Source organism: Numenius arquata, chromosome 4 (genome assembly GCF_964106895.1).
Source record: "Numenius arquata chromosome 4, bNumArq3.hap1.1, whole genome shotgun sequence".
Lineage (NCBI taxonomy): Eukaryota > Metazoa > Chordata > Aves > Charadriiformes > Scolopacidae > Numenius > Numenius arquata.
Genome location: NC_133579.1, coordinates 61,936,286 through 61,962,549, shown reverse-complemented (window position 1 = coordinate 61,962,549; position 26,264 = coordinate 61,936,286).

The window sequence follows — 26,264 nt, the reverse complement described above, 5'->3', positions numbered from 1 at the left end:
ACAGGCCAATTTGTTTCAGGTAAGCCAAGCTGTTTACAGGTGCTGGTTAATCAAAACTGAGGTGAGTCATTCAGATTGAAATTATGTTGACCAAGCATGGGTCTTGCCTTACTTAAATTAAAATATTTTAAAACCCAAACTAGTAAAGTTAAAGTAGCTGCAGTTTAAAATAAGGTCTACAGAGACTTTGATCCAAATACTGAGCAGGATCTGTTTTTGCAGAAGATATTAGAATCAGATGACCAAATGACACGCTAGGCAGGAGCAGATGTGCTTTGTATTAACCTGTAGAGGTAAAGTGAAATAACCTTTTTCTCGAGCAGGACTATGCACGTACAACTATCTATAAAAAGCAGCCATACTCTTGGACAACTAACACCATAGGTATTTGCTAATTTTCTCTAGTGAAATCAAATAAAAAAATAATTAAAGGTTCCCATAATCTTCAAGCTTTTTTTAACAAGCAAACAAAATGCCTCTGCAAAAGTTCTACGTAGGCATGGTTAAAAGAGGAAGGGAGGGATCAGATTATTGCACAAGCCGTTTGAAGTTTTCTTTAGACCACAGTTAAATTCAAAGAGCCAATCACTGAATTTTATGCAGCACCTTTTCTTCATGGGAAACGTGTCATCCTTGAAAATTAGGATGTGAAATACTGATCCTGTAAAATAACCCTGAACACTTCAGATGACTCCAGGAAGGTCAAATATTCATCCTCAGCAGCTAGATTTCTACGATGTCTCTGGTGCACAATTCAAGATTCAAGCATTTGTTAAAGTTATCATTTTTGCTGATTTAGGTTTAGCACTTGGTTTTGGAAGGGAGAGCAATCCAGAGACTGATTTTTATATGTGTTCTGGAGTAGGAACAAGAGATCTGGGAGTTGTTTTCTTATTGTTATCCTTGATATTTTTGAATCAATGTTGATAAAAGTGAACAGACAACTTATAGAGATCTGCATTCATATTACCTTACTGTTAAGCATGACCCCTTATAGATATGTTTAACCCAGTAAGAAACAAAACCACCAGGAATGCAAAGATTGTCACTGTCGAGCAAGAACGATAGTACATTTATGCCGCATTAAGAATTTTCTACTTAGTTATCTAGTTTGAAACGTTTTCTTTTCTTTTTCTCTCCCACCATCCCAACCCTCTCTAAGCAGGGAGTGCTGTAAAACTAAGTACTAAGTGTACTTCGCTGCTGGCAGATGTGCCCTGTATGACTCAATGTTCAATTCTTGTGGTCAACAACAATTAAGACTTGAAGCTTGTGAACTCTGGCAAGATGCAAAAGTTTAATTTTTTTTTTTTGTTGCTTTGTCTTAATGTGTAGTTTAAATGTAATGTGATATTTGGAGAGGAGCCAGCACATCCTCTGGGAAATCTATTCAAATTCCATGTCTAAAATGGGATTTTGGGGAAAATAAAAAGATGATCCTATTCATCTCTTTGAGAAGGAAAAGAAACAATCAGAAATATTTGATTTTTTAACAGAGAAATTCTCCTATCAATCAAAAGCTAAACAAAATGCAATGGGAGGGTTAAAGGCCCTACCTTGTTTTTACTCAAATAGTTCCATTGAGTCGGGTGAATATACAACACCTAAACGGGTTCATTGTGGGGGGCAGCGGGGGAAGTTGTTAGATGGTCCTATTAGAAAGAAGTGTAATCTTTGGCAATAGCAGAAGTCGTCCAAATTTCCTTTCTAACAGACAGGCTAATCAGTAGCAATTAGGAGGCAAAGTAGCAGACTAATAAAGTACACTTGTCACCAGTTGTCATCTTAGTGATCAATTCACACCCCCACGACAATAACATCGACCCTTCAAGTGCTCTAATGACCCTGAATCCCTAAAGTGACAGGAGGATTAGGGCAAAGATAATGTGCTGGAAAGGTGCTAATGAAGTGGTGGGATTACAAGATGAGCTTCATCCTTGATAGACAGCAAAAGGGAGTGTTCAGTCCCACTCCAGCAATGAGGTTCACGTGGGTAAAGTCTCATTGACTTCCACATCCAGTCAGGATAAGGACCTTAATTTAATTAATTAGGGCTTTTCGTTTCTTAGTTGAATCAGAAACATGCAACTGTGGTGTCTCCGTGTTTCCTGAATGTAGCAGATATTTCTTAGGTAATTAAGTTTACTATATTGTTTTTTATCTTCTCTTTGCAAGTCGTATTTTGCAGACATTGATTGCTTGTGTCATTTTAACTTTGTGCAATTAGTTATAGAGAGATTTAATTTTTCCAGTCGAATGTATGTAGCTACTTTCCCATGCACTGATTATTTTAAGAAATGAGAAATTGACTATGTAATTAGAATATAATGTCATACATTCAGTAAAAAAATGGTGTCATCTTCTTGCTCAGCATGACAAGTATTTTTATATATTTATAGGTAGGTACTGTATGGCAGTAGCATTTTGAGGTACTAATACAGAAATGGTGTTCTTGTAGATGTTGTTGAACATACATATTTAAAAATATCCAATGTGTTTACCTTATAATCAAAACAATCCTGTTCATTAAATGCCTTCTATCTATTGTTAAATTACACTTGTACTGTACCTGTAACCCATTTCAAAAGAATATGTCAATTTTAAAGAGGGGGGAAAGGAGACAACAGGCCACTTCTGATATTTTAAGCCCTGGCCTTCATTATATGTTACTCTGCTGTTTCATTGTAGCTAATTAACTTGTATATTGAAAACCCTTTAGAATGATTTGATACAGGGTGATGTGGGAATACATCGTGCTGGGATTAGCACATTTATATTGCTGTAGCTGTGTCCCTGCTGTTTGGGTGCTGGGGGAGGTAACCATTTACAAATTTAGCTGTATTAGGATCATTTTCAAGTGGTATAGATTTTACTGATAGCAATTCCAACAAAATCTGCTTTACTTCAGTGGGAGATATAAACATAGATAATTTGCTGCTGCACACAAGAGTGCCAGAGTTTGCCCTGAAAGATTAGTCTTGAGAAGCTTTATTTGGCTTTGTTGTTCTGTTATTTTGAGAAGTTAAAAAAAAAAAAAAAAAAAAAAAAAAAGTAGGGATTTCAAAATGCTGATATTAAAAAGCTGGATTTTAAAACGAATGTTAAATATTTTTTACATAATGTAAAAAATTGAACAGATGTTAAAAAATATTTTAACATCTTTGATTATGCAAATGGAACTTTTAAATACGTTTATCTTATACCCTCTTCTTCCCTCAAGATTTTGAATTTCCTGGCTTCTACTTTTACAGTTAAGCACTCAAGTAGCTGGTGAGCATGCTGTACAAATTTTTCTTTTTGCTTACTTTATACAATACAGTACTATTTATAAGTCTGTAAAACATTGCACGTGTGCTAATTAATTAAATCTTCATAGAAAGCTTAGCTTTCTGTAGAAAATTGGCTCTCAGGCTCAAAACTTTTTTCCCCCCAATTTTTGGAGTAAAAATGAAAATTGATAGTAATATGTATCACAGGTGTGAACTTCCAAGTGCTGAATTCAAGCCAAAGAACACGGCTAAGGCATTTCTAAGGGAAAAGCCAGGAGTGACATGTTTCAGTACCAGTAGTATGTCTGTGGAGTATCATGAACTTGAACCAGGAATGAATGGCATTTTCTAGCTTGCCATTAAACACATCTTTTTAATTACTTGAATTACACTATAATTCATTTAGGATTATTCTTAAAAATACAAGGGCATTTATGGTCCAGACCTTAACCTTAGCTTGTAACTGATGCGATATATCATTTTGTTACACCTTGGGAGAGAAGTGGAACCATAAAACCCATTTTGTACCAGCTTCAAAAGAGTCTTTGGAGTTTGAATGGACTTTTTGTCACTGCCAGCCAGGGTTGGAAGACAGCTGGATGGTCTAGTCTAGCAGATGAAGGCAATACCTCCGTGCCAGTTCCAGTCCACAGATCAATATGCCCTACAAGGGGTAAATCCTAAACTGCAGGTGCTTACTGCAGGCGCTTACTGCAGGCTTTTTGCTTTTGGTTTGTGCAAAGATGAGGTCAGAGCCTATAACTTCTGTAAGGCTGTTGAGTTTGGTACATCCCAAATGTGAGAGGGGCAGCAAGTAAGGATGAATATGCAACAGCAATCTTTATTGCAGGAATGTAGTCTAAATTAATATTCAATATCTGTACATGTGAATGGGTTTTAGCTCCCTGTAATTTTGTGTTACAGAGCAGATTTTGAGCTTTCTTTATGGTTGCAAGGCACTTTTATTTCACTTTGATATAACATGGCGAGCCATTTTTGAAACAATATATGCAGTCAGGCCTCCGTTGTGCTCAACAGATTGCCCATTCAGAACGGAAGAGCATGAACACTCCTCGGTCACCTTACTGTGAAGTTGTAAGGTAGCAAATGGCTAATGTATGCATACACGCGGGGACTGTTTTAACCCACATTTCACAGCGCCGTAATCGATTCACTGGTTTTGAAGAACAAAACAAAAACAACAGCCCTTGTCCAGCTGCAGCAGGCAAGAGCTAGAACATATGCCGTTGTGAAAAAGGGGGTAGGGCAGGAGACCCCTGCCCAAAACGTTGGAACAAAGGGAGCGCAATCGCCTTGGCAAGGCATAGGATGACTTAAATACCCTATTGTATGAAATATGAATGGGTCGGCATTGTGAATCGCGGCGTGGGGGGTTCCTCCGTGTCGCCGATTAGCCACATGATTACCCGGATTACACGGGGAAATGGCTAAGGTAAATAAGGCCAGCCTTCTGCCACCTCCTCCCCGGGGCGGCAGCAGGCTACCCCAGCCCCTTCCCCAGCGCCGGGAGCTGAAAGGGAAAGGATGGAGGGGAAGGGGAAAGCAAAGCTGTAAGCCCCGTGGTTAACAAAAATAAGGATTTCAAGGGTAAGGGCGTGAAAACGTCTTTCTGGTCAAGTGATGTATGGGTATTGTTCCCTGTTACCACACAATGTGGAAGTAAACTGCTTGGCCAAAAAAAAAGAGATCTTGTATCCTCTCCTTCTTCTCTCTGTCCTCCCAGTTAAGGGACACCATCGGGTCATGATCACAAAGAGTGTGGTATGCGTGTAATCTTCTCTCTGCTTCATAATTACGCATAACGCATTAGCTCTCCCCTCCCTCCCTGCCATGCAGCTCTTACAGCCGTGGGGTAACACTGTAAAAACTGTGTTTATCCAGTCCAGAGCAGGTTGATGGGGTAGGAAGAGATTATTTCCCTATGCTGGAGTCTTAAGGCACATATAATCAGCTGTGATCCAAAATAAACGCAGGTCAGGGTGAAGAGATCGCACTGTCAGCTGCTTCAGAGTTCTCAGTCTTAAAAACTCTGTTTGCTATGCCCAGATAATCAGTGGCAAACTGGACTGCAGTGCTGACACTGCCAAAGTCTCAGCTTCTGTGGGATGGTCTCAAAAGAAGCTGTATCAGAAGTGATCAGCAATGCAGACGTACGTGTTCACAGTATGAAATGTATAATGTGAAATACATATGTATATATTATACACATAGACTTAAGCTGTTTCAAAAGTGAAGACATTTTTGTCTTGAAGAAGCTATATCTTATTCTAGCTTTTCAGTTGAAAAGGCTCCCAATGTTTGTATATCTTGTAGCATCGTTTACAACCCCAACCTCAGGCTCTTTTATCCTGCGGAGAGTTAAATTGGAGGTACTGTGCAGTGTCCCACCTCACCGCAATGGTACTGTCAGTACCTAAACTAGGATGCAGCATCCTTGCAGGGGGGAGCCCTTATGCCTGGAGCTCTTTAACGCAAGTGATGTGCCCAGCTGCAATGCTCTCAAAAAACAGCTGGACTCCCAAAGGAGGCTACAACTCCCTGGGTGTTTTTAGGGAGATTGTGGTGCTTAAAGTTGCAGTTGCTCAGAAAGTATTTAAGTGGGTTAAAGTGAGACCTGGTTCTCACTGGAACAGAAAAGAGTCAGTTACTGTCTCAAGTAACTGGAAACATGGTTTTGAAACAAGGGGAAACGGGCAGCCTGAGTTCCATGAATTTCTTTCTTTTTAGTTTCAGGTGACCTACTAACAAAATTCAGCACAAATTTATGAATAGTTTGGCTTGGCCCAAATTTGAATTCTTCCCTAAATAAAATATTCAGCTGAAACTTTTTGCCCAAGACTAACTTGGACTACTACATGGAGATTAAAAATTAATAGCAAAACAGATTAAGAAACAGGCTAGCGAATGATGAAAGGTAAGCTCATTAGTATTTGTAGATTTTTATTCATAGATATTCAAATAGTGCTCTAGTTATTAAAACATTCACAAATCTTAAAAGATCACAGTGAAAAAGGTGTAGCTTTCACTTCTGGTTGGATAAACAGTTGGAAGTAAAAAATGTACTCCATATCCAGCCTCATTGCTACAGAGAGCAATCCACTGAAGTAGAAAAAAACAAAAAAACCTCAGCAGAACCTTTTAAAAAAAATTAAGTGTACAGCCGTTGCTTTTAGCAGTTCGTATTTCCAGTCTTTACACTTCTAAATGCCGGAGAAACCCCCAAAATATAGTATCAGAAAATTTATTTCCTAATCACCAGATGGAGTGCTTATTGTAGCTTGCCTAAGGTTTCTGGTGGAAGTCAGCTCCTTGCCCTTTCTTTGCTGTGAGTGCTGATATCAGTGTCCTGACCAATTTGGCTAATTGTATTATTTTATATAATCTAAACTTCTCAGATTTTTCAGTACATGCCCAAATGTGCTGAGCATTGCCACTTTGTCCAGTTACCTGGTAATTGTATTTCACCCAGGGCTGGCTGGCTGCCCATGCTGAGGGAGTCTCTGGGTTTGTATCTGTGTATGTTTTCTATAGAAGGTGCAACCTCTCGGAAAACCTTGTGCTTTTTTAATACCGTATTTCACTATATTTTTTATTTGCAAAGACATCTCGAATGTACAGAACTTTATTGATGGTTTCTGGTGAAGTCAAATGAAAGGTTCCTAGTTGACATTCATTCTTTGAGTACATTTTTTTTTCTTTCTGCATAGCTGTCTCCACTTACAATCTAAGGATGTCTAGAGCTTTGTGTATGGGCACTTCTTGTTATTTTTATTGAGCTAAATCTGAATAGTTCAGTGGAATAGAATGTTTTGTATAATCTGCATATTGTTTAAAAATGGCGGTCTGTCATTGCATCCTCAGTTTTGTGTTTGTTTTATATAGTGAAATTTTGCACTCACTTTTTGGTTTAATGTAAAATTCCACTGCTGATCTGAACAGCTGCAATATTATTGGAAATAAAAGCTCAGTTCAGGTCTTCCTGATGTTTTAAAATCTGATTCTCTACAGTATTCTTTCAAGCATTTGCCACGTTTGCGTGCTCAGGATGTGCCTGGTGAGCCATCCATACATATGTAGTATGCTAAAGAAAAGGAGTGAAGCTTCCTAGACAGGTTTCTTTCTACTGACCTGTTTCTTGTTTAGCAAAGGCAGAGGAGGAGTATATTGATTGAGCAGCGAGAAGGCTGAATTGATCTGATAGTGAAGTGATGCATTTTTTGCTGAGAGGGGGATTTTTTCTGATGGGGAAGGAACAAATTGACTTATTGGTTAATTGAAGGTGAGAATTGACTGGAAGAGGCAGTGAGAATTTGATGAATGTTAACTGCAGGAAAGAAGGGTTTTTCAAATATATGCGCAAATATTTATTTCTTTCCTCATTTATCTGCCTTTTACTTAATCTGTAATGGAGATGGGTGGCTTCACTTTGACTGTCTTTGGCACAGTGCTCGTTCCTTGGAATTCTGCAAGACGGGTAGGCCTGGTATTGTGTGAAACTTTTTCTCTTTTTAAATGTGACTGGAAACGTTCCCGCAATAAAGTCTGCAAAGGTTTGTCACTGCTTTTTTTCTAAACTTGTGGCTTGCGCTTCAGTTTACTGAGTCTGCCAGTAAATGTTCTTTGTCACTTTGTCTCAGCTGTGATTGCCTAATCCAGAGATGGATTTTAATGCATGTTAGGCACCTAACTCACAATGAAATAAATATTGAATTAATACTTTTTCCTTTAAATAACCTTCCAGATTTCACTAGCAACAATTTGTATTAGTAGGTCTAGAACTGCCTCCATAGGTGTGGTCATTGCTCCTTAACCCTTTGGAGAAGGGACCTTGATTTGTTCTGTTTGGCTGGTGCAACAGCAGTCTCATCTGTGGCAGGGGCTTCTAAAGGCTACAGTGATAAAAAGCCAATTAAAATAGTAAAAGTAACACCAACAATAGTAATACTACTAGTAATAAATAGTTACATATTGGTGCCACATAAATATTAATTACTCCAATGCTTAATTTAATTTCTAATTAATTTAGAATTAATTTCCTAATTTCTGTCTGGATGAGGTTGTCATAATCTTTCTGTGGCACCTTTAGGAAACCAGAAGTGCTTTCATTTCCATTTTACAGAAATGGCATAGAAGGGCTCAAAATGCTGTCTTCTGAGGACTCTAACTCTTACAGCGACCTCAAGGAAGTTTCTGTCCTCTCCTTGGGAAAATTGTGTTTTTAATGGGGTTAGGGAAGGAGCCTGTTCAGGGAATTTTCCGTGTTGTGCGATGGCAAATGGCAAAGTCCCCAGAGATCTGCGTGGTTATTTGAGCTCAGTGTTGTAATGTTACAATAATTTCCCTCTTGCAATGACATTACCCTGGGGTCTGTGGAGAAACGGAATGCTACGGGCTGCTTTGACTTGCGAAGAAGCTCTGTCTGTTCCTTCCTCCCCTTGTACCCTTCCGGTCTGCTCAGACATGCCATGGCCTTATTTTTGTCACCAGCAGATAAGATTCAGCTGCACTTACAGCAGGGATATTGTAGGAGTGAGCTCTGTGAAGAAATAATATTAGAATATTTAAACTCCCAAGGGGAGGAGGAAGGACTTTTAATCAGCAAATAGTAAGTTAAGTCCATAAACCACCTATAAAAAAAAATAATTTAAAATTGCCATGCATCGTGAAGGAAATGGATAAGGGAAAAAGACTTCAAATAATTTACATGTAAGAAAGAATTCTTGGGCGTGGATGGGGGGTTGCATTATTTTGAAATGCATTTAGTACTTAAAAAACATAGGAACAGCTTTACTCAAAGTCACTCATCCCAGGCAATCACACTTGCACCTGTATGTTGTTGAAGCAACACCAGAAAGGTGAGTGGGGGAAAGGTATTTAGGGAAGTTTGTGCAGCTGGAAAAGATCTTTAAATTTGAATTCTTAATGGGAAACTTATGAACACACCAGAGCTGAACAAATATTTCAGTGTGAATAATGTATATGACAATACTAGTAATAATAGCAGGCTGCTGCAATTCTACGATATGGCTAGCACAGTTTGGCTGACAGAGGGAGGAAAGGTGTCACTGTCATACGATAGCTCTTGCCCTGTCTTGCACTGCCTGGGATTTCACCTTGGACTGAGCCAATCCATCATCCTGCTAAAGGAAAAATAAGGGCTGGGTTTCCCCATAAACCAAAAGAGTGTGATTGAAGGCTGTTTTGCTCCATTTTCCTCCCTAATAATTTACAACTTTTCTCTTGCAGAAAGTGGAACCTTAGAAAGTTTCTTCCAAAAATCAAAAGCTTGCTCACAGATTGACTGTTAAATGTGCACTGCGTGTTTGTCAGGGATGCTCTAAGTGTTACTGAAGCTGACAGAATACAAGCAGGAGCTGACAGCTTCACTCCAGTTACAGCTGATTAAAGGCTGCAGGGGCCTGGGGGCCCCATCTCAAAAAGAGGACCACTGCAAATTCACCAGAGCACTTCCAGTCTGCATGTTTTACATCAGCTGGCACGGAGTATTCTAGATATTGCATTCGGTAATCAACTTCTGCCTCCGATTTTGGAGTGTTTGGTAACAGATACAGATGAGAAGTTAAAAATGCAAATGAGAATTACCTTACATTATGTAATGTACATTACATTATGTACCACAAACAGCAGCATAAAACGTAAGCATTGCATATGTTAAGCTTCAGTGTATGTTTTAGAGTCATTTGTGGCTCTAAAGCATGACTCAAGCCTTGAGGTTGCGTCCTCCCCCGCTCTTCTCCCTCTTTCCATACCAAGTGGGTACTTTGAGCCCCTGTAGGCCAAGCATGCTGGCTTGTTCAGTTTGGGAGGTCTTCCCTAGGTCCTGTAGCTAAGGCCAAGGTGTTCAAGCATAGCTAGGGATCCAGCATGACCTAACCAGAACCATTAGACAAAAAAATCACAATATCAAAGACTGCTTGGCACTGTCTGGAAACAAGAGAGGGAGCACATCTCCTGCTTTTCTGAGTGTTCTAACTTCCAACTGTTACCAAGTATGTGGTGCTTGTGTACTCTGCGTGTACCCTGCGCCTTAGCCTACACCGAGTGAACATCTAATCTCTTTCTCTTGGTTCTGTTCCAGGTCAATTTTACACAACAAGTATTTTTTTGTCCCTTCATTAATGCAAAGAGAACATCCCAAAGAAACATCCCCTCCCAAACATCAATAATAAAATATAACTTTTTTTTTTTCCCCCTCAAGTTTTACTAAAATCATTAGAGAATTTTCCTTGCATTATTTCTACCAGGATCTTTCTATTAAGCAAAACAACCACATTTCCCTCTTCTGCCCTAAATTTCAGGCTTGCTTTATTAGTACCAGAGGCCAGATTCTCAAAACTGCTGATTAAAAAAATCCATGCAATCTTTAGAACACTTTGGCAAGGTACTTCTTTAAAACATTTGAAAATAAATCACAGCTTGTGGCTTAAAAATCAGAAATGTAGGCATAAAATATAGTAAGTCAAGTAACAGACATTTGTTAGCATTTTTTTTTTACATTAATCCATTAATATATTTTTAGAATTGCTATATTTAAAACTCCAGACTAAGAGCTATTCTTAGGGTGATTTCTTTGCTTAAGTTGAGCTCAGGTAATGCTTTTGATCTCCATTTTCATTCACCTAACTGGAAATTAGTTTTTCAAAAGTGGATATTTGTTGAGAGGAAGATCCACAAGATGTACCTCCAAATAAAAGGAATTAAAATAACGTATCTGTTCTGATCCCTCAGTGATGGGAAGTTGTTTATAATTAATTTAGACAAACTGTTCAACAGTGTACCAGTATATCAACAGAACCTTTTCATAGTCTGAGTCGTCTTGTGTTGATTTTTAAAAGGCAGCCAGTAGGACCTGGGGGCTTTTACAGTGCAGAACTCAAGGAATTTTCTGATTTCCTCCTACTGAGCAACAAGAACCCTATATAGGCATATTTCAGTAAGTAGATATGCATGTGAATGTACGTGTCTGCATATTTTTTTTTTTTATATACATATACTTATTTATTTAAGTATACATATACATGTGTATATATAAGCTCATGTATATAAAAATATATATACCATGAATACAAATATGCATAAATATATACACTCCCCTTGCCTCCTTTTCTCCCAGTCTTCTTTGAGACTGTTTTTATTTGTTTTAAATCACTTTTTGGCTCAATTAAAGCTCTGCTGGACCCATTAAATTCTGCCTCTGATGGTATTTCAGACTTATTTTAAATTAGAGATAATACAAAGAATAATAGCAATAACAGGAGAATATAATTTCCATTACGGGAATAGTTCATCTTTTTTTTAAAAAAAAAAAACCAAACAAACAACCACAAAATAAGAGGTATAAAATAGAATCTACACATCAAAACGCGTGCTCACCCCAGAAGGGACACACTGGTGTTTTGACTAGGATTTGGACTGCCAAAAAAAGAGAGGATGAAGTGAGTGCATGTGAGAGAGATTGGAAAAAAGTGAGCTTAGGAAAAGCAAATGTGCTTTGCAGAAGTAGTTCAGTTTGCATAATTTATTTTAAATATGGATCCTCTCTGGTGTGTGAGCGCTCCCTCCCTCACTCCCCCACCCACCCCTTTTCTTTTAAAAATAGGAATTTCTGTGCTGCTTGCGTTCCAATATTCTAGTTCAGGGTGCCTGAACAGGGTGCCTGGCAGTAGCTCGGCACCTGTGTGCTTGACTACTTACTGCTGATGAGCCTCGCTTGCCGGTAATCTAGATTTATGGTAAGTCTACCCTTTCCCTTTATCTACAAGGTCCGGGGACATTCGGGTAGCCAATCTGCCCTTAAATACGTCTCTGAGGAAATGGTGCTAATTAGTATTGGAATTTACAGCCTTCCATTTTATTGACTTGTCCTACTTTCTTCGATAATTAACTAATGAGTAAAGTAATGAGCTATGTTAGTCAGTCATGATGTTCAATTAAACAGCAAATCAATTATTGAAAATAGTTTCGGACAGCTCTTGTGTCGTCACAGGGAGTGTGTGTGCGTATTTGTGTGTGAGCGCACGCGTGTTTCCAACGCGTGCCCTAGATGTGGCAGCATCCCTCCCTGGAGGGTATCTGGCTGTGGGGGGGACCTCTGTGATCACGGCCAAACTATGACCAGCAGTCCCTCTTGCCCATGTTGCCTACCCTCTCCTCAACTCCCCTAAACGTCGTCGTGTCACTGTGCCTTGCCCAGCTGAGTTTCGATGCAGGGAGTCCCCAAAGCCTGAGAAAGATGATATTGCTGTAAAATAGAGAGCACTTCCTGTGATGGGGAGGTTGGCAGAGGTATGTCACAAGGGAGGCGTTGCCTGTTCACTGCTGTGACCCCTCTTGCCTCTCTTCTTGGCACATGCAACCTTTCCCGCCAGTGAGCAGGGACACTTGTCCCTGAGCTCAGCCTGGTAGCACCAGAGCAGCAGGGACTAATGCAGAAATATGAGTCCTCAAAGTCCTGCTGCTCTTCTAGCCACAGCAATGCTCTGGAGCAACAGAAAGGATACCAGCCTGAGCAGCAGTTGTCCACGGGAAGAGGTTTTCAGGACTCGTGTCACAAGTCCCCTGCACCGTGCCCATTCAGCGAGGTGGCACCAAAACTGGGATACACCGCACGTATGCTCCTATGTGGCCACTGGCAGGTCAGGTTGTGGTTTGCCAGGGCAAAGCAGTGACTCTGGGCCTGGCCTCAGTCCTTACAGCACAGGTCACTTCATTTGGCATGGGCCAAGCGAAGGTCTTTTTCGTCAGGATGAGAAATGGACATTTATGATCTCCCTAATGTTGTGAGTGCAATTTTGTGAAGGGCAGTTTCAGCAAAGAAAACTGTAGCTTACATCATCATTCAGTAACGTGCCAGCTTTTCAGGCTTAATTATTCGTTCACTTGAACTTTTTACCCTTCCTGTTTCCTTCAGGTCTTTCACTTCATCCTATCTGCTGCACTAGATGATAGCGCTTCTGTGATTTGCTGCAAATAATGTTGGCTGCTTTCAAGCTCACCCGCCTGGTGACACCCAGTTTGTTGTTGCATTTGCTGTTACTTTTAGTTTTGCTTCTGGTGTCAGAGTGTACCACAGCAAACCTGTCCTGAAAATTCAGCAGTTTGGGAGCAACTTTTACTGTGCCATGCTTTACTCAAAGAAATAAGAAGTTTTGACTTGCCCTGTCAAAAGACCACTTTGCTGTGGGCAGCAGCAGTTTTTAGAGATGACAGTAATATTGCTTTAAGCCGTTTGATGGTTTTAAAGACAATGAAAATATAAAAATTATTAGATGGCAAATTTGGGTTGGGCTTAGAATTTTACCCTAGCATTAACAGATGTGCTGAACCAGAAATAACGCTCCTACAGCCTTTCTGTGCTCTCGCGGTTCTGATTGAGTAGCAAAGTGGCACAAATAGTGCCATACCGTGCTCAGAGGCTCTGTAGTCATACAAATGTGCCCTATAATTATTCGTTATTAATAACAGTCATCACACGATTTGTTGTTTTTTTTTTCAAAGGCAGTGAGCTTTTGCTTCCCCCTGCCTTACAAATTCAGAAGGAAAAGCAGGCCAGTGAGCAAGGTGCCTAAATACAAAGAGGAGACTGAGTATGTTGGCCTTAACTGTCCAATTGAATTGCGATTCATTAGAGAAACAACAAGCCAAAACAAATCAAAGACAGTTCAAAAAAGGCAACATAAAGTTTTCATTTCCAAACAGTTTTAATTCACTGTTTGTGCTCTTTACTGAGAATATGCAAGGAACACAAACATTCCCATATGAATTAAATTACAATTTACATATGAATTACATTAGAAATATGAGCTACACTAAAGAGATAATTAGTGCTGTCCTGGGTTATGTGAGCGCAAACAAAATTAAATAAGAACAATTTCAAAGCCAAGTTTTGCTTTGCCTTTTCAACTAAGCTGGTTTAATCAGTGATAATGACTGAAATAAATCCACTACATATAAAACAACGCACAACATATCATACTGTGTGAAATGCCATTACTAAGTCCCGTGCCTTGGTAAATCATGCAGTCAAACAGGAGTACGATGTCACCGATACGATGCTACAGATAATTTGCCACTGCTGGGTGCCCAGCGCAGAAGGTGGTGGTCCCTGAGGCTTGTAAAGAAGCTGGACCCACGACGGGCCAGTGTTGCTGTGCTGCTCCGGAGAGTAACAGGGAGGCGGTGGGGGGGGGGGGAAGGGGAGGGAGAGAGGAGGGGAGGCTGCGAGATTGTGTCAGGGATTTTTTTTTAAACCTTACATATGAATGAGAAAGAGCTGCCACAGAAAAAACCACCGGTGCTAGCACCTAGCAATGAGTGGGGGGGGAGCTGGAGAAGTCGGGGTGGTGGCGGGGGAAGAGGGGAAAGTGAGAAGGATAAAAATACCAAGCAGAAGCAGACTACCTGTGCATCAGTGCCTCAGCCCCTAAATAGAGCTATGGTTTATGACTACCTTGCCTAATGAGCTAAACTCTGGTGACCATAAAACTGAAATATAATTATGACATTAAAGATGCCTATATTTGAACTTAATTATTAATTAATTTAATGAGAGAATAGGAGGCTGTAAAATTGCTAATTAAACGGCTCTGTAAAACTGCAGACGGCAGAGGATTTACCAAATGATGAATCCCACAACAGTATTTGGGCTATATCAATATTCTATTAATATACAGTATGCCAGAGGTACTGGCTAGTACGCTACTCACAGTTAAGCCGATGTGACAGGCATACAGAGTGAAAGAAAATGAAGGACATAAAATTCCAGATGACAGCAACCTTGAAGACGATCTCTGCCCCCGCCTCTGTGGCAGTTTCTGAAATCAGTTAAATAAACTCAGAAATGCAGGATAAGAATCAATCTTACCATCGCAAATGTGAATAAATTGGCTTGAAGCAAACGACCCACCTATGGTCTTAGGCACCGTGGTGTTGTGTCGCTCTCCGCTCGCGTGCGGGAATGGTCAGAGCTAATCTGGACTTAAGTGCAACAGAACGGGAGGGATGCAGCGTGAGTGTGTGTGTGTGTGGTGCGTGTGCTCGCATGTGAAAGAGGAGCTGAGTGAGAGCAAAAAATAACTGTCCCCGTGTGATTAGTGAAATTAAACTCAAGTGAACCTTCAGGGGCTGAATTCGAACCTACGGGGGACAATTTTAGAGATTCCCACACCGCACTATCAGCATGCAAGGAATTTCACTGTAACTGTTTGAATGGCAATGCCATTTGGATGACATTCATTTAAAAACATAGAGGAGGAGTGCAGGAAAATGTTTTCTTTTAGCATTGAACCTCATTCAAGGAACATCAAAAGAAAATGCATGGGGGTGTCTCACCCTGCGTGTGTCTAAATGTCAATCATGATTAATTACAGGGATAAAAGCAAAAAGAAAAATTTCAGTATCCCTTCATAGTTTTCTAGGAAGCAATGAAATACCACTGGGCAACGTAACAGAAAAACACCAGCCACATCACGTTAAATGTAAGTGGTATTTTAATATTTGCACAGATCCTTAGAACTGTTGCTATTTATACCTGCCACGTGGCTTGGATTTTCTTTTACACATTTTGTTTTTTAAATGCCCTGTTGACAGCAGCAGCAAGCAATTTGATGAGAAAGATCAAAGATATAATATCAAGCAAATAGCGTTGGAGGAGACTTCTCCTCTTCCCCCCCACTCCCTCAAGGGAAACAATATAGTCATTACAAGTAACAACTCCCATTTCTGGAAAATGGATGGAGGATCTTGAGGCTAAAAACAGGAGTTGTGTTTCTGAGTCCTTTGTGACTTCCAAAGAAAGTACATAAACATTCAATGCTTCAGTTTCTTCTAAGCTAAGAATAACAGCAGTTTCTTGCCCTTTATCATTCATGTTTCAAATCACTAAATGGAAGCTTGCAAGTAATTTCTGAGAAAGTGCTCTCTAGAAGTTGCTTTTTTATTGACTAGTTTGGGACAAAACTTTAGAAAGTGTCACTTCTTGCTTTGTTTTGGTTTTTAATGTCCATCTTGGGACACGTGAACAAGATAATTTTGAGGAGCTGTGTGCTTCACATGATGGTCTTGTTTAGCTTATCTCAACTACTAATACAGTTTGCAGTCTCTTGATACTCAGAAACTGCACTGGTGGGTTTTGTACAAGAATCTACAGCTAAAAGAGCTGCTGCTTTAAAATATCTTGGTCCCAATTTAGAAAACTACTCTGGCTGGTTTCTATCTTGTAATATGTGCAATTAATAAATATGAAAGCTTCTATGCATTTATTATCACTGTATCATGCTCTGCAGTTTTATAGATGCAATTCCTCAAAGTGACTTTTACCAGAAATAAAACTAGACAGATTTCTTCTGTTGTGTGACCAGCTATCAAGCCTGCCCTTTGACTGGAGACTTTTGTGAGATCTGAACTGTTTCGCTCGGTCAGGTTTCAATCCCAGCAAGACAGAGTGAGTTAAAAGTTGGGACTGGTGGATTTTCAATAAAAAATAAGTGCCAAATGACTCATCATCACCATGTTTCAGGTAACATGTTTAGAGCATTGAAGAAATTGCCTCTGTCTCCCCCAGAGCTACCACATGGTGACCTTTATTTCCAGTGGGTCGCAGTCCTTGCTAGATAAATTCAACCTGCAGCACAGTGGTGCTTGAAACAGAAGAGGAAGAGGGAATGCTCTTATCTCCAAACTTACCTTGATGCAGCCATTACAGGCAGCTCCCTATGAGAAAGAAATGTTTGAGAAAGGGTAAACATTGGTGAGAGTTAGGGCAAATATTGGTGAGAGTTACTGTCAAACCAAAAGCCTATTTGTTGTTTTCTGAGATACTTACTGCCCTGCAGTTACGAAGAAATGATGGGTAGGGACTTTCTCATTGCAAGGAGCATTGAGAGGTCCATCTGACAGCTCTGAACCTGAACTTCATGGTCATCTTCATAATACTGCTCACTACAGACCCTGGGAGAAAATTATTTTGTCACCTTGCTCTGCTATGAGGGCGGCAGGCTGATCACTGTCACCCAATGGTGACTGTAGGGGTCAGCAGAGCAGTTGTCTCTCTGGGTACAAGCAGCTGTGGTAGCACTGCTGCTCCCAGCCTTGTGTCACTTACCACCCCAAAGTGGTTCACAAACTACTGGTAGCAACTTGGCTAACACTTATGTACATCACAGTTTACAAGCCTCCAGGGTTGCACATTCTGTAAACATTATGGGTAAAATCCAGCTGTGGCCCAGAGCTAAACCATAGAGTTGACAGTAGTCTGATGTAGTTGCGAAGTCCCTCTCCATGATGTCTGAAAAGTCATGGCAGTCAGGTGAAGTCCCTGGTGAATGAAAAAAGGGAAACATTGCACCCCTTCTTAAAAAGAGTAGGAAGGAGGACCCTGGCAACTACCAACCTGTCAGCCTCGCCTCTGTGCCTGGGAAGATCATGGAACAGATCCTCCTAGAAGCTATGCTATGGCATGTGGAGGAGGGGGAGGTGATTTGAGACAGCCAGCATGGCTTCACCAAGGGTAAGTAGTGCCTGACCAACCTAGTGGACTTCTGTGATGGCATGACTACATCAGTGGCCAAGGGAAGAGCTACGAATGTAATCTCTCTGGATTTCTGTAAGGCCTTTGAAACAGTCTCCCACAACGTACTTCTCTCTAAATTGGAGAGGGAGGGATTTGATGGGTGAACTGTTCAGTGGATCAGGAATTGGTTGGATGGTTGCATCCATAGGATAGTTGTCAACAGCTCAATGTCCAGATGGAGATCGGTGACAAATACTGTCCCTCGGGTGTCCATATTGGGACCAGTACTGTTTAATATCTTCATCAATGACAGACACTGGGATTGAGTGCACCCTCAGCAAGTTTGTGGATGACACCAAGATGAGGTGTGCAGTTGACACACCTGAGGGACAGGATGCCATCCACAGAGATCTGGACAAGCTCAAGAAGTGGGCCAGTGTAAACCTCACGAGGTTCAAAAAGGCCAAGTACAGGGTCCTGCACCTGGGTTGGGGCAACCCCCAGTATCATCAATACAGGTTGGGAGATGAAGGGATTGAGAACAGCTCTGCCAAGAAGGACTTGGGGGTACTGGTTGATGGAAAGCTGGACATGAGGGGACAATGTGCGCTCTCAGCCCAGAAAGCCAATTATATCCTGGGCTGTATCAAAAGTAGCATGGACAGCACGTTGAGGGAGGTAATTCTGCCCCTGTACTCCGCTGTCATGAGACACTACCTGGAGTACTGCGTCCAGCTCTGGAGTCCTCAGCACAGGAAAGACATGGACCTGTTGGAGAGGGTCTAGAAGAGGGCCACAAAAATGATCAGAGGGCTGGAGCACCTCTCCTATGAAGACAGGCTGAAAGAGTTGGGGTTGTTCAGCCTGGAGAAGAGAAGGTTCTGGGGAGACCTTATTGAGATTCTTCAGTACTTAGGGGAGCTTATAAGAAAGATTGGGATGCACTTTTTAGCAGGCCCTGTTGCAACAGGACAAGGACTAATGGTTTTAAACTAAGAATGGGTGGATTGAGACTAGATATAAGGAAGAATTTTTTTACAATGAGGGTGGTGAAACACTGGAACAGGTTGCCCGGAGAGGTGGTAGATGCCCCATCCCTGGAAACATTCAGGTCAGGGCTCTGAGCAACCTGATCTGGTTGAAGATGTCCCTGCTTATTGCAGGGGGTTGGACTAGATGATCTTTAAAGGTCCCTTCCAACCTGAACTATTCTGTGACAGGGGTACCTGTCAACCTTGATTACCAAGTAAGAACAGGTGTGATTAACTATTATTGGTATTGCAGGTGTGTGCCAGGGTCTCATTGCAATACACGTGAAAAGTTTATATAAACCCAAAGCTTTCATTGATTCTATTTAATTCCCAAGGATTTGTTTAATTGTGATTTAAATCATCAAAGATGTTAACTTGGTTTAAGTTTGTCCCTTTTTTCCATTTAGAAAGCCTTCCCTTTTGTTGGTTTTTAAGCTGTAAAATATATGCTAAATACATCCTTCAAAGTAAGCTGCATAAAGTTAATGTATTTGTCGCTGATCAGAAGGCTACGTTATATCTTTGTGCATTTAATCATCCAGCTTTTTAGTTTAATATAATTTAACATATCTTTTAATTTTTTACTTTTACATAATGCTAAAATATGGTGAGTGCTGCACCTCTTCTTCATTAGGTGAATACTATTTTTTATTTGGTATTTGTGTTATACAGAACTCACAACATCTTTATATCTTTGAGTAAACAAATCCTTCTTAAACTTGATGGAGACCCCACCTGGAGTACTGCGTCCAGCTCTGGGGCCCCCAGCATAAGAAGGACATGAACCTGTTGGAGCAAGTCCAGAGGAGGGTCACAAACATGATCAGAGGGCTGGAGCACCTCTCCTATGAGGACAGGCTGAGAGAGTTGGGGTTGTTCAGCCTGGAGGAGGGAAGGCTCTGGGGAGACATTATAGCAGCTCTCCAGTACCAAAAGGGGGCCTACAGGATAGATGGGGAGGGGCTCTTTATCAGGGAGTGTAGCAATAGGATGAGGGGTAACAGTTTTAAACTGAAAGAGGGGAGATTTAGATTAGATATCAGAAGAAATTCTCTAGCGTGATGGTGGTGAGACACTGGAACAGGTTGTCCAAAGAAGTTGTGGATGCCCCATCCCTGGAAGTGTTCAAGGCCAGGCTGGATGGGGCTTTAAGCAATCTGATCTAGTGGGAGATGTCCCTGCCCATGGCAGGGGGGTTGGAAATAGATGATCATTAAGGTCCCTTCCATCCCAAACTATTCTGTGATTCTATGATGTGCAGAAGGGAAGAATATGTTTACTTGAATAGATTTTTTTGCATTTAGAACAAGTATATTAAATAAAAGAAGTGGTGTAATGGCATAGTTAAACCGTTTCAGTTCATAATGTCCACCAAGGCCTTCAAAATGGTAGAGATCAATCTTTTAAGTTTACTATATACATCATAACTAAAAGACAAAACCAAGCTCTTAACATTTTTTTTTTTTTAACTTGCAATTTGTTTCTATTGTTGATTGAAGTATACATGGATTGGAACTAACTGAATACTTTGAAACAAAGTAAAAAATTATTTATTCCTGAAAACAAAATTTCCGTGGGCAAAAATTCTGCCAACTTTAGTTTATATTTTTTTACTAGTGATTCCACAAGGTCAATGTTCTGACTTGTTTTATGACCTCAGAGTAAGACTAGCACTTCTTAAAATCATGTGGTATTGCAAAGCTGAAAAGATAGAGAAAAGACAAGGCCCAGTTCATAAAAATATGTTTCTTTCTAAAGCTTCAAGTCTGCAGATCTGAAAGTTGAAGTCTGTAAAAATGGAGGCTTACTGAATTTATCCAGAGACAATAGACTTTGTGTTAGTTCCTGGTTATTGCAATCTTCCTTGAAATCAAAAGAAATTATACAGAATTCAACTTTTCCCTCTCAGGAAATCATGACAAATATTACATTTGGTTTGAAATCTGAAAGCTAAAAGGTGTTCTCTCAGGTATATGCATTGTCAGTATGGCAAAATTTTGAGTTGGATTTAAGTTAACAAAGTGAAAATAATCAAGTTAGCTCCACAAACAGACTGAACTAGGTTAGTAGTGGTGAAATATGCGAACATTTTTGAACACACAGGGATCAAGTAGATTTGTGCAGCACTGAGGTGCTATTTTTGACAGATGGCTTGTGATTATGGACTACTGGGAGAAGGAAAGAGGTCTTGTTGTGGTTTCGGCTGAACTTACTAAAACCAGACTGACAGATGGCCCCTCCCTCCCCCTCCCCCCCGCAAAAGAGGAAAGAGGAAGAGAAAGAGATAAGGAGATTTAGAAGTTTAGAATGAACTAAACTACTTTAATGAAGAATTAATATTAAAATAAAAATAAAGAAGAAAATAATGAAATAGATACAAAATATACAAAACCGTATCAAGCTCCCAGGATGACAGTCACATCACTGGCAGGCACTGGGGAAGTCCCAGACTGGACTCAGTGACGGATGGGAACTGGATTCCAGCTCTGGAGTCAGGAACACACGGATCGGGATCAAAGGCAGATGAACAGACAGAGTCCTCTCTGGACGTCGGCCATCGCAGGAAGGGGGCTGACCCTTTGATCCCTCAGCCTTTATACTGAGCATGGGGCAGATGGGATGGAATACCCCAGTTGGTCAGGTTTGGGTCACCTGTCCTGTCCACTCCTCCCCACCGATGTGACCCCTCTACATTTTTTCTGTTTCCGACCCTCTAAGGGGGCAAATAACGAAATTGGCTGACGTTGGTTATTATAGCAATAAGTATAAGCAAGGGCCTCCCTGCATACCATTCCTTGGCATGGAGCACAAACATTGGTCTTATCATTCTGAGAACAAGCAGTTTTCTCCACAATATGCCGTTAATTTCAGAGAGTTAGAGGAGGCCTAGCTAGGGTGTAAAGTTACAGAACAGAAAATTAGTTCAGTTTTACTTCAAACCGGGACAGGTCCGTTGATTTTTTGTTAGTTTTTCACGAGATCACAAGTTCTGGAAGAAAAAGAGAAAGGAAACAACTTTGGCATCTGCAGTCCAGAGTAAACTCATGTTTACATTTTATTTTGCCACTAGATCACACCTTTTTTTTTAAACTCTCTCCTCACTGTTTATTTATTAATAGCCTGTGAACTTTTCCATACCCCAAATTAGATAATTATCATAAGCCCTCCTCCAAATGCAAGGTGTAGAGGACTGCAAACGTATTTCAGCTGCTGAAGCAAGCTGCTATGACCTCTGTGGATTTTTTGCTGTAGGGAATTACGCAGCCTTTCAGATGATGTCATGAGGAAGGTTGAAGCCTGGCAACCCTTCATGCTTGGCATGTGCTTGAAAAATCTAGCTGGATACTTTTCTTTTGTTCCAAATCACAAACTAGGCAAGCATCGTAAACAAGAATGAGTCAATCTTTCTGCTCCCAGACTCCAAATGTGTTAATCTTTTCCTTAGTCTGTCAGTTTTCATTTAGTTCTGGAGGAAAAGGAAGGTAAGAAAGCAGCATGACTGAGGTTGACTGCACTCTCCTGCAAACCTAAAGAGCCAAGGTCTAACTTCTCCCTCTGTTTTCCAGCACTTCAGGTCTTGCCCACGCAGGGAGCAAAGGCAGGTCAGCCTTTGCTCTAGCGTTCAGAAATGGTTGTCCCACAACCCCTGGGTACCAGCAAGCTGCTCCACAACATGCCGCTGCTGCCTTAGTGTGCTTTGACTACAGTTTGTCCAACTGAAGGAAAGCATCAGGAATAAAATCACTCTACAGGCAACCCCACATAACTCTTTAGCCTACTTTTTTTTTTTTTCCCTTCCCCGTGGTTGTTAATCGTGTTACGCTGGAACGCAAAACTTGTTACAACCCCAGTTGGTCAGAAGAGTGTTTAAAAACTGTTCTAAATACAGTTCCCTGTCCTAGATTTCAGCGGGAATATTCATATAGTTAAAACTACATGCCTGTTTAAGTGCTAGACTGCAACTACGGGCAAATTTTAGCCTTTAACCCCACCTTAATCTTTTGGTTTTTCTCCTTTTGTTTTGTGAAATTAGATAATTCTTCTTTGTTGTATAAAAAGATTCCCTTTTATACTAAAGGCTTACAGAGAAAGCCATGCATGACAAATATGTTAAAAAACCCTAATAAAAAGAAACAGCAGTATAAAAACAATACGGAAAGATGTAAATCCTAGCTATAAAAAAATTTAAATAATCTAAATATAGCAAAGGTACCTTACCTACATGTACATACGGTTTGAGGCAATGTTTTCTTCTGAAAGAGAAATCTGAATGTAGACTATGTGACATAATTTAAGCAAATATTGCCTGGAAAAATAACAACCGTCTGTTTTCAGCAGATCCACCTGAGAAACTAAGGGTGAAAAGAAAAGGTTAGAAGAGCATCTCAGAAGTGCAGGTGTGACAGCATTAAAAAAAAATCTATGAAGAATTAAAAGAGGGGATTGTAATGCCCCTTTTTTTCTTTTATGTAGAGATGGCTTGGAGGAGGAGAGGAAAGTAAAGACACACATCTTCTGTGAAAGGCTTTTAATGCCCGGAATATGATTGATTCATCTGTGGCTTCAGCTTTGCAGGTGTGAGAGAAGTCATAAGAACTGGGAGATAAGTCACTCTGCATTCTGGAATGAGGGGGGGAAACCCCAAAATTCTTGAGTTCCTATCATCAGCAACAGAAGAGATGCCTGGAGAAGAGAAGGCTGAGGGGATACTTTATATATGTTTACAAGTACCTAGAGGCTGGGTTGAAGGATGATGGAGCCGGACTCTTTTCAGGGGTTCCCAGTGATAGGACGAGGGGCAATGGGCACAAGCTGGAACATAGGGAGTTCCATTCAAATATGAGGAAGAACTTCTTTATGGTAAGGGTGATGGAGCACTGGAACAGGCTGCCCAGGGAGGTCATGGAGTCCCCTTCTCTGGAGATTTTCAAGACACGCCTTGATGCAGTCCTGAGTAATGTGCTCTAGGCAATCCTGCTCTAGCAGGGGAGTTGGACTAGATGATCTCTAGAGGTCCCTTCCAATTCTGACAATTCCATGATTCCGTGACATAGTAAATCAATTTGGAAGGATTAAACAACAATTTGGTCTTTGCATTATGAAAAGGCAGATCCCATCTGGTATTAGTTTTCTTCTTGTTTACAAATGCCTTAGTTTGAATGAAGAATAGAAAAAAGAGTTATTGTTCATTCCCTCAAGCAAATGGGAAACCCAGCTGATGCTGGTCCTCCATCATCAGCAGGTCAGCAGGATGTCATTTATAGATAGCCATGGATGTCTCATCAGTTAGCTCCATGTATATACATGCACTTGGCCATGCCTAAGCTTTTCTGGTGACATGAACTCCCTTCAAACATATCTCTTTTGATGCATGTGGTCACAGTAACATGGTCTTTCACTGCATCACCAAATTATATTAAGACACATGACAACATCCACCCAACTGGATGACCTCACTCTTGCCCTACTTTGATCTAGTTCAATAATTTCTGGTTACTCAGGTGTATAAAACTGTTCCCAGGAGATGGCTGAAAACAACTGCTGATCACGTGTTGCATATACATTTAGGAATACCAACTGCAGTGAACAATTGGCCACCACAAGTTCAAGTTACACAAAGGATTTAAGTCATACATTGGAAAATATATTTCCTAAGACCCTACCAACACTAACCACAAGTTTAAAGGATTATTTTTTTCCATGCTGTTTTCCTAAGGGGTCAAATTTGAAAATTCAACCCACAAGCCAAACATTAAAGATAATAATGGGTCAATCTAACATCCTCCTTGTAATCAAGGAGAAGGAAAGCTACATGTGTACACATGATGAACAAATATAAATATTGTAATTATAGCAATACTAACACAGATTCTCCTGCTCCACCTATGTACCTGTGGTGCCAACACATTTACACACACATAAATGAGACCAAAATTTATTCTATTAATAAAAGGAGATAATGAATGAGTAGTATCAGTTTCACATTTGGGTCCCTATTATTTAAGCCACCTTTGGGAGTAGTTAAGAGCAGAGGGTCTGATTCTTATTTATGCTAATAAATTAGCAATGTAAAATAAACTTTAAAAAGGGTGTAAATTACATTTAAGCTGCCCGACCTGCTACAAAAAGGATAGTAGTATAATTGAGAAACTGTCCCAGAAGCTGTTCCTCTGTAAATTGATTAATATATCAGTGTTAGCTGCAACCTAGTTATCCTATAAACAAAAATGACCTACTGTTGTAGTAGAATGGGAGTTTCTTTTAAACTGCTTGACTTGAATACAAGGAAAAACAGTACATCTATGTTTCCTCTTCTCTGTTTTTTTTTCCACTTATATCAGTTGGTCTAATGATAGGCATTGCCTTTTTCAACGTGCTTCTTTCTCTTCTGTCTTTTTACACCAGCACGGCAACAAGAACATTACTACCATAAAAGTATGTGTTACATTTCAAAAATGCAGCAGGAGAGAAAATTTAAAAATTCATTTTCCCTTCCCCTCTCTCCCCATGCTCCTCAAGCTCTTTTGTGTTGCCACTTTTTTCTGCCCTGCTTATAGTGAGGTTTATTTCTGCTCCAGCAATGCGTTTTAGAGGCGGGTGGATCACAGTTGTGTGTTAAATCATGAACAAAACCAAGCTTTCTCCCTCTCCCTCTCTCCCCCTTTCTTGTTGTCTGTCCTTTTTACTTAAACATAGCTTCTAGGTTAATGATTCATTCTTCTAAAGGGCTGCTGTGCCTACCAGATTATACTGTAAAATCTGTCATTCTGTTTATGTTTAAAATACAAGATTAAAGCAGTGGTCATGCTGAGGGAAATGGTTCTCACACATAACAAGAAAGGATCAATCCACGTCTGTTGAATCCAGGCTGTTTTAGCAGAAGCTGCCGTTTTGGTGTGCTGCCAGACCCCAAAGAAATACGTGTGAGCTTTGAAACTTGGTAGCCATTCCTGCACTGAGCACAGCAAGGACCTAAAATAGGGCTTATCACACACTAATGTACCTTTGGAAGTTACAGCAGCCTAGCTGTCTGTAAATTGCAGGGAAAGCACTTGAGAAATAAATTATTCAGTCCTAATGGGAAGTGAAAAGGTGAAAAAATTTATTATGAAGTAGCCTGTACGGTACCTGTAAAAGTATATGGGGCTAGGAATTTGCAACTGGTAATATGGAATTGATATCCAGGTCAAATATAGCCAAATGATTAGTGGCACCAACGCCTCTTTTTTTTTTTTTTTTTTTTTTTGTATTGTCGTGTATTAGCATAAAGGCAAATCAGAGCCACCGTTAGTGTATTCTTTCTGTTTCTACAGCGTGGCTTACCAGATCGAGTAGGTTGATCCATAAAAAATAGTTGGGTATGTAATGACAGCCAGATATTAGATTTGAGACTTGTATACACTTGAAAATTTA